The following is a 10,027-nucleotide window of genomic DNA, read 5'->3' as shown; positions in this document are numbered from 1 at the left end:
CTAGCAAGTAGGGAATTACTAATAAAACAAAAAGCAATGTTGCCACTTTCCATCTGTGCAATACCTAAGAACATTAAGATGTTTGAGACACATGAACAACATCAAGTGTTGATGGGAATGAAAGGTGTAGAGGGTAGAACTACTTGGAGGAACAACTTAGGACTATCTGGTAGATTTAAATACTTTGGTTTTATAATATGTAAAGTCCACATATCCATAAATCCTGGAGAAATACTTCTATACAGAGAAATGTCCAAAGACGACATTGCAGAATTATTTAAATACTGAAGAATTGGGAATAAACGAATGCTCAATAGCAGATAAGTGAAATGTGGTGTATTTAATGCCTGTCAAAGGGAACACGCTAGGCCTATCATTCTCAAGTAGGTAGATGTCAGAAATTGGATGTTGACACCATACTAGCATTAAAAAATTAAATTTATACAAGAGCAATTCTATATATTGTTCATCTGTATGATTGTGTGTAGTAAAAACTGAAAAATACACTGAATGAACTTCAGATTAATCAGTGATTGATTCAGGGGAGTAGAGAATGTTCAAAGAACATTTCAATTTTCTCTGTAATGATTTAATCCTTTAAAAAGACTAAATATAGCAGAATATTAATAAGTGTTCATTTTGGATGGAAAAATGGAGTCAGTTATATTATTTTCTATAATCTCTATGTGCCTGTCTCTTCTGTGGAGAGAGAGATATATGCATACAGATATATATATATATATATATATATATATATATATATATATAATGATATAAGGGTATATATATAAACACATATATTTTTACTTTATGAAATATATATTTATTTTCTCAAAATCAAAGTGAAGTTTAAAATGTAAAACCAGGACATAGCCAGTTTCACAAGTTGATTCCAGACCAGATTAATTATTAGCTATACTGTTATATAGCTATTTCTAAAATAATTGTAGCTTAGACTTCAGAGCATCTAATGCAAAGGGCAATGCTAAATACTATTTGTAAGTGCATGGCTGTCTTTCTGCATAACCCACATACTCTTTATGTCACTTGCATCCCTAAATGCTTTACACTGTGGAAAAGAAAGTGTACATGTTAAACATTTGGCTGTGATGACATTGCACTGACATGAACTTACAAAAGAGAAGGAAGAACCCAGGAAAAGCAATAAAGCAATGACCTTGAGCCAAAAGGAAGGATATAGTTTTTACAGTAAAATTACTTTGTTTTCAATACTTAACTGAGTCACTGGGTTGTAGCAGCAGAAAATTCTCCAACCAATGGACAGACCTTCAGTTTAGGGGTGGCCACACCCTCTCTCACTGGCTCACAACCCCAGGAAGCCTCAAGTTGATGCAAACTGATGTGTTTTTATGAAACCACATGAGACCCATTAAGTCTGCTCAGGACTCAGGACAACTCTGAAACATCCTGGGTCACTGAGCTTTCCCTCTGCCACCAAATACCTTCAGAAAGGCTCCCTTTACATCCTTGTTCCAGAGGCTGTAGATGATGGGATTGAGGAAGGTAGAGACAACATTGTAGAACAGGGCTAACTTCTTGTCCCACTCTGGGTTGAACCAGGAGCCAGGCCAAATGTACATGATCATGGCCGGCCCATAGAACATGATGACCACAGTGACATGGGAAATACAGGTGGAGAAGGGCTTGAACCTCCCCTGGGATGAACGGATCCTCAAGATGGAGGCAAAGATGCGGACATAAGAGGCCAGGATGAGGGACAGTGGCACCAAAAGAAGGATGAAACCCAAGACGACCAAATCCAACTGGTCATTGAAGGAGGTATCTGCACAGGCCAGCATCAGGACAGCCGGGACCTCACAGAAGAAGTGGTTTATCTTGTAGGGACCACAATAAGGCAGGCGCATGGTGAAGACAGTGTAGATACAAGCCCCAGCTGTGCTAATGAGCCAACAGACTGACCATCTTGATACAGATGGCACGGCTCATGAGTAGGGTATAGTGGAGGGGGAAGCAAATGGCCACATACCTGTTGTAGGCCATAAAAGCATAGAGCAACACTCAGCAATGCCCAGGACCAAGAAAATGAACATCTGGGCTACACAAGCTCCCCAGGAGATCATCCTCCTTGGACACACCATATTAACCAATATCTGGGACACAGTGGTGGTGACATAGTTCATGTCCATCAAGGAGAGGATGCTGAGGAAGAAGGACATGGGTGTGTGGAGTTGTGAATCCAGGTAGATCAGGGTGATGATGAGTTCATTGCTAAGAAGGGTGAGGGCATTGATTTAGAGGAGGAGGAAGAAAGTGAACAGGGACGTTCTGACCTGAGACTCACTGGAGAAGCCTAGCAGAAGGAACTCAGACACAGAGCTGTGATTCTTCTTGCCAAGGCTCTGCATGGTGATGTGCTTATTAAAGACAAACAGGACTTCCTTGTTCTGTCCTTGGCCTTGTGGGAGGGAGGACACAATTGACAGAAGCTGAGTCACACACACAGCACCTTGACAGAAAGTTGCACAGATGTGAACAAACCTTTGTTGAGTTGGATGAAAATGGAAAGGAAACTAGGGCAGCTCTGGCGCTGGGGAGTAAGTCAGGAGATCTGGAGTGACACCTGTAATAGAATATAGGCTATCTGGTGGCCCACAGGCCCTTTTCTGAACACTATTCTCACCCAGAGAAGGCAAGGCATCTGGTAGCCATGTTTGTAACAGGGCACCCAGCCAACCCTGGCCCCTGTCAAATTGCACCAAGGTTGGACACTTATCCCAAAGTGAAGGACCCTCCTGCTTAGAATTTAAAATGGTGACACTAAAAGACTATGTGAGTTGGCTGTAGGTGCCTGAGATATTTCAAGCCAGAACTGGTGCAGTGGTAGATCAAAATCTCAGGGGAGCTGAAGCAGTAGAGAAGAAAAGGGAGGCATTGCGTCCCATCCACCGGTTCACACCCCCACCCTGGACTTTTTCAGTGGCCTCCCTCCCTGGTGCACCCATCAGCAGGTACTGTTTCATCTCTCATGCCCTTTCCCATGCCTCCTCAGACTGGAATTGAAGGCATTTCTAACAACTTTTCAAGTCTGTGGGTCTCCCCAGGACCTCTGAGACTGCTGAGCCATGATGCTAACAGCACAATCACAGAAAGATCCCCGTCTGGGTATCAGGGCTGGCTTCTTCTCTGAGTAGAAGACCTTCCAAGGTGCCTGACTCTCAGTATCTGCCACTCAGTATCTCCACCTCCCTTCCCATAAGGATTTATCTGCTCAAACACCCTCCATAATCCCTCTGCTTCTGTTCATCCCAGTATCTTCAAGGCATGCAGCTTGAGGTTTCTGCCTTACCCACCCGCACAGTCTTGTAGATGTCGTGTGTTACTATCCCAGCCACAGGGTATGTAGAGACTGTCTCATTTAAATCTCTCCATAGGATCTTGTGGCGATTTCCGGGCTGCTTGTGGAGCTGTGGTCCAGTGCTAGTTTTGTCTGATTTAGGCACCGTTGAAAAAAAATTTAAGTCGAAATCTCGCACCAGGAAAATGCCATATTCATACATCCACCCTCCTCTCTCCATCAGCCCTGACCTCACTGTCCCTTCTCAGCCTCTCTAATTCTAGTAGAGAGGAAGGGAGCAGATGCCTCAACAGGGCCCTGCAGGGGTGGGTTGGCACTCCTGAGAAGGGTGTCTGGGAAGGGTGCTGGAGATCCCAGTCCTGTTCAGTGAAAAGAGATGCACCCTTCTCCCCTCACCAGTGAGTGGGAGAGACTAATGTGGGGGTTCTTCATCCATTCTTGGGGAGGCCAGGGAAGAAAACTCCCCCAGCCCTTCCCTCAGTTCCACCTACAAATGACCAGCACCCTGTTCTCCTCGACTCACCTCATTTACTCCTGCAAGCAGCATCCGCCTGGTTTCTGGTGGTCTTGGGCAATGCAGTGGAAAGCAGCACGCCCCTGCTCCTTAGCACAGTGGCCCTGCAGGGAAGATGTGCTCCTCTCCTAAGAGTGGCCCTGGAAGGAGGGTTTTCCAGCTGGCAGAACATGGATCCTCTTCTGTCAGAATGGTGTTGGAGAGTGGATTTCTAATGCCTGAAAAGCCCTGAGGATTCCCTGTCCATGCTGCTAAATGCAGCACAGTGCCTCTGGGAAGATGAAAGGCACAGCCAGGAAATTAATGCCCCCAAGATATTTCAGGTGTGGCCCCTGGAGCAAATGAGCTGGGCATCCTTGTGAAGTTTCCATTTGGGGACTGAAGTTTCTTCATACTGTGACACATATGAAGGAGAAGTCCTACGTCTGATCTGCCATCTCTGTGTGACATAGTGATAACACTAAGATGTGCTTTGTTTCCTGTCAAAGCACTTGTGTGTGTTGCTGGTGTCCTTAAACATTTTATCCAAGTCTGTACACTGAGTCGGTAAAACTAGGGTCTGACTATAGATGATATAAATGCTGCCAGTACTTACCAGTGTCCTCAGAACTACCATTTATGGAAACCTATTATCCAAGGTCACACACCTCACTGTGGTATAAACTACCAAACCTATCACTACAGCAGTAACTACCTACTATTGAACAATTACTCATATCAGATGCTATGCCAGACACTACTCAGAATGGAATTAACTTCACAACAAGGTCAGTAAAGAATCTGATGGATCAGGAGGCACAGAGTGCTTCAGAGAATTCAGTGGCTCTTTCACACCACTTACCAGTGGATTGTGTCATCTGAATTTGAACCTAGATCTGTCAGGTTACAAATCATTCTACTGTAGCATCTCTGTGTCCAGGGTGTAGCACTGGTTTATAGGGTGGGGACAATCAGTATGAGGAATGTCTATAAGGCTGGGTGTGGGAGGCACGTGGACAAATGGAAAGGTACGCAGATGTACAGTTGTCCTCAGACCCATTTGGAGGACATTCTCCTCAACTAAGTACTCCCTTGAGTTCTTCTGGAATTCAAAGAGAGAAAGGCAGGAGACTGGCTCAGCCTCATTAAGTGCAGCTGGGCAGAGCTCACTGGGTAGAGCCTGCCTCATGGGTGGGAGGCACTGGCCCACTAAGAGAGACAGTCCAGTCCAGTAAAGAAGAATTTAATTTCTGAAGGTGTGGTGACAAAGGCCAAATTCAGGGTAAGGTGAAGTTCCCTGGGAGACTTAAGACCCATGGGGAAAGTGTTTACCTTGGTAGAGGTCAGTGATGAGAAATCTAAGTCAAGTGATACTTATGGGTCAAAGGGTGTCTGTGTGCAGGAATAGAGCTTGGACCACCAGATGGGCCCTCAGGGGCAGAACTGGATTAGTCTTAGTAACTGAGATAGGTCCTGGAAACAGGAAGTCATCTTAAAGGACAGGTACTCAAGGCAAAGTCCAAAGAAGTCCTGTTGGTGTAGCAGGAGCATGAAGTTGAACGAGCCAGCACCTGAGCAGGACTGGATGCTGTTCCAGAGCATGGGACTGTGACTGCCCAGGTCCCTGGAGATGTAGCACATTCACTCAGGAAACTCAGATTTTCAGGTGTGACAAGTATCAGCCACAGTGACTGGCCCACCTGTGGGGAGACAGTAGGACAGCCAAGGATGGAATTGGGTAGGGTGATCTCATATCCTACTTCTCTTGGAACTGTTCTGCTTTGTTCCTGTTGCAGATTAATTAATTGCTCTAATTATTTTAAACACTCCCCTTCAGTCTCAAAATGTGTCTGAGTTTGGACATTATATGGTCTTCTGGTAATGGGGGCTGTGAGCTGAGTAACTACCTGACCAGGGCAGCCCTACCCAGGGCACAGGAGGTAGATGTTGCACAGTCTAATTATGGATTTTGATGTGTTTTCTGTCGTGACTTTGTTGGTTCTCTGCATCTTTCCCCTCCCCAGGTTTCGGTTCTGAAACCCTCAAGACACAGAGCCACTATTGTTTGGGCAATGCAGAAAAGAAAAAGAAGAGGCCAGACAGACTGGTGGTTGAATGCGCATTCTAACTACCTCCTCGCTCTATGACCTTAGCAAATGACTTTCCCTCTCTGAGCCTAACTTTCATACTTAGAACAGAAAACAATGCTTTGAAGGTGAAGAAGGTGCATGTGAGGTGCTTAGCACACGTCCTGCTATCTGTGGTGGAAGGGGGCTCAGTCAGTGTTAGGCCCTATACTGACAGGAATAAGTGAGCAGTGTTTAGGGTGAGTCTAGTTCTCCTCTGGGATGGGGAGGGAGAGAGAACACTGTATAGCAGAGACTGGAGCCCCGATACCTGGATCCACAGTGGAGGGCTCCTTCCCAGTCACACATGTCTCAGAGAAGTGAGAGAGAACATCCTAAAAAAGAGTGACCCTCTGAATGTGGCCTCCTTGGGATCTGAAGCAGAAATTTCATGTTCAGGAGGAAACTGCACACCTATAAATAAATAAAGAGGGCAAGGAAGTGTATAAGGTTCCCTTTTCTATACATCCTCTCCAACACTTGTGTGTTGATTTGTTTATGATGGCCATTCTGACCCATGTGAGGTGGTATCTAATTGTGGCTTTAATTTGTATCTCTCTGATGACTAGTGATGCTGAGCATCTTTTCATATATCTCTGGGTCCTCTGTATGTCTTCATTGGAGAAGTGTCTGTTCAAGTCTTTTGGCCATTTTTTAATTGGGTTTTTTTGTCTTCCTGAAGTGGAGTCATGTGAGTTCTTTCCATATTATGGAGATCAAACCCTTGTGCAAGGTATCATTGACAAATATGTTTTCCCATATAGTTGGTTCTCTTTTCATTTTAATGCTGTTTTCTTTAGCCATGAAGAAGCCTTTTGATTTGACGGGATCCCATGTGTTGATTATTCCCTTTATGTCCCTTGCCTTAGGGGACATATCAGTGAAGTTGTTGCTGGGTGGAATGTCTGAGATTTTCCTGCTGATGTTTTCTTCTAGGACTTCTATGGTATCATGACTTATATTTAAGTCTTTTATCTACCTTGAGTTGATTTTTGTGTATAGTGTAATTTGGTGATCAAGGTTCATTTTCTTTTGCATGTAGCTGTGCATATCTCCCAACACCATTTGTTGAAGATGCTATTTTTACTCCATTTTATCCTTCTTCTCCCTTTGTCAAATATTAATTGACTGTAGATACTTGGGGGTTTTTTCTGGGCTCTCCATTCTGTTCTATTGGTCTATGTGTCTGTTTTTATGCCAGTACCAGGCTGTTTTGATTACAGTAGCCTTGTAATACAGTTTGATATCACTTATTGTGATCCCTCCTGGTTTGTTCTTCTTTCTCAAAATTGCTGCAGCTATTCAGGGTTGTTTATGGTTCCATATAAATTTCTGAAATGTTTGTTTTATATCTGTGAAATATGTCTTTGGTACTTTAATAGGGATTGCATTAAATCTATGAATCGCTTTGGGTAGTATGGTCATTTTGATGATGTTAATTCTTGCAATCCATGAGAATGATACATGCTTCTATTTGTTTGTGGCTTTTTAAAATTTCTTTCTTCAGTGTTGTATAGTCTTCTGAGTATGGGTCTTTTACCTCTTTGGCTACGTTTATTCCTAGCTACTTTATTTTTCTTGTTACTATATCAAATGGGATTTTTTCCCCTGATTTCTGTTTCTAATATTTCATTGTTGGTGTACAGAAATGCTTTTGATTTCTGAGTATTGACTTTGGATCCAGCTGCTTTGCCAAATTCACTTATTAAGTCGAGCAGTTTTTTGGTGGAGTCTATAGGATTTTCTATGTACACTGTCATGTCATCTTAAAACAATGACAATTTTATTTCCTCATTTCCAATTTGGATGCCATTAATTTCTTTTTCTTGTCTGATGTCTGTGGCTAGGACTTCCAGTACTATGTGGAATAGCAGTGATGAAAATGGGCCTCCTTGTCTTGGCCGTGATCTTAGTGGGAAAGCTTTAAGTTTTTTCCCATTGAGTATGATGTTGGCTGTAGGTCTCTCATATATGGCCTTTATTATGTTGAAGAATACTCCCTCTATTCCCACTTTGCTGAGTGTTTTTATCATAGATGGGTGCTGTACCTTATCAAATGATTTCCCACATCTATTGATATGATCATGTGATTTTTGTCTTTCATTTTGTTTATATGGTGTATTATGTTTATTGATTTGTGAATATTGGTCCATCTGTGCATCCCTGGGAAGAATCCACTTGATCATGGTGTATGATGTTTTTAACATATTGCTGGATGCTGTTTGCCAATATTTTGTTGAGGATTTTAGCATCTATGTTTACCAGAAATATTGACCTGAAGTTTTCTTTCTTCGTTTTGTCTTTCTGTGGGTTTGGGATTAGGAAGATGCTGGCTTCATAAACAGAGTTTGGGAGTCTTCCATCTTCTTGAACATTTTGGAATAATCTGTGAAGGATGGCGTTGAGCTCTCCCTTAAATGCTTTGTAGAATTCTCCTGTGAAACCATCTGGTCCAGGGCTTTTGTGTGTCTAAAGCTTTTTGATTACTGCTTCAATTTCATCAGGTGTTATTGGTCTGTTCAGGCTTTCTACTTCTTGTTCATTGAGTTTTGGAAGATTATATTTTTCTAAAAATTTTTCCATTTCACCTAGGGTTTCAAGTTTCTTGGCATATACTTCTTTGTAGTAATTTCTTACAATCCTTTGCATTTATGTGGTATCAGTTGTAATTTCTCCTCTTTCATTTCTGATTGTGTTCATCTGGGTCCTCTCTCTTTTTTTCTTGATGAATCTACTTAAAGGTTCATTTTGATTTTGAACCTTTGATTTTGTTGATTTTGTTTATCTTTTCAAAGAACCAGCTCCTGGATTCATTGATCCTTACAATTGTGCGTTTAGTCTCTATGTCACTTAATTCTGCTCAGATCTTGGTTATTTCCTTCCTTCTACTTGCTCTGCTGTGTCTTTGTTGTTGTTCCTTGAGTTCTTGTAGGCATAGAGTTAGGTTGTTTATTTGAAATGTTTCTGTCTTTCTTAGGTAGGCCTGTATTGCTATGAATTTCTCTCTAATAACTGCCTTCACTGTGTTCAATACGTTTAGGGTTGTTGTGAGTTCATTTTCATTTGCTTCCAGAAACTTTTTGATTTCTTCCCTAATCTCATTCTTGAGCCATTTATTGGTTAATAGCATGCTATTCAATTTCCATGAGTTTGAGTGTTTTGGGGTTTTTTCCTTGAGGTTCATTTCTAGTTTCAGTCCCTTGTGGTCAGAGAAAATTCTTGATATAATTTCAATTTTCTAGAATTTGTTGAGGCTTGTTTCATGTCCTATCATATGGTCTATCTTTGAAACTGTTCCATGTGCATTTGAAAGGAATGTGCATTTAGCTTCTTTGGGATGAAAGGCTCTATATATGTCAGTTAAGTCTATTTTATCTAGGGCATTGTCCAATGCCACAATATCTTAGTTGATATTTTGTTTGGAAGATCTGTCCATTTTTGACAGATCTTCCAAGTGGGGTGTTAAAATCCCCTACTATAATTGTGTTGCTGTCAATATGTTTCTTGAAGTCCTCTAAGATTTTCTTCATGTGTGTGGGTGCTCCTTTGTTAGGTGCATATCTATTTACAATGTTTATGTCTTCTTGATGGATTCTTCCCTTGAGTATTATGAAGTGACCTTCTGGGTCTCTTTTTATGGCTCTATTTTTCAAGTCTATTTTGTGTGATATGAGTATTGCTACCCCGGCTTTTTTTTTTTCTGTCCATTAGCTTGGAATATTTGTTTCCAGCCCTTCACTTTCAGTATCTGTAGGTCTTTTGTTTTGAGGTGAGTCTCTCATAGGCAGCATATGTGTGGATCATGTTTTGTTATCCACTTGGCTATTCTGTGTCTTTTGATTGAGGTATTTAGTCCTTTTATGTTTAAGGTTATTATTGATAGGTACTTACTCATTGCCATTTTTTCATACCTCTGTTTCTCTCTTTCACTGTTTTTCTTCCAGTTCTTCAAGCAAACCCTTTATCATCTCTTGCAGAGCTGACTTGGAGGGGATATATTCTTTGATGCTTCTTTTGTCTTAAAGCTTCTTATTTGGTTTTTCACTTTAATTGAGAGCCTTGCTGGATAAA

General features: G+C 41.8%; 1 pseudogene; it reads right to left on the bottom strand.

The window, feature by feature from the left end:
* Positions 1-993: 993 nt before the first annotated feature.
* On the bottom strand, positions 994-2,387 carry LOC114497991 (annotated as a pseudogene).
* Between the last annotated feature and the right edge of the window lie 7,640 nt (positions 2,388-10,027).

Source organism: Phyllostomus discolor, chromosome 5 (genome assembly GCF_004126475.2).
Source record: "Phyllostomus discolor isolate MPI-MPIP mPhyDis1 chromosome 5, mPhyDis1.pri.v3, whole genome shotgun sequence".
Lineage (NCBI taxonomy): Eukaryota > Metazoa > Chordata > Mammalia > Chiroptera > Phyllostomidae > Phyllostomus > Phyllostomus discolor.
Note: the sequence above shows the minus strand (reverse complement) of the source record. Positions and strands in the feature narration are given on the sequence as shown.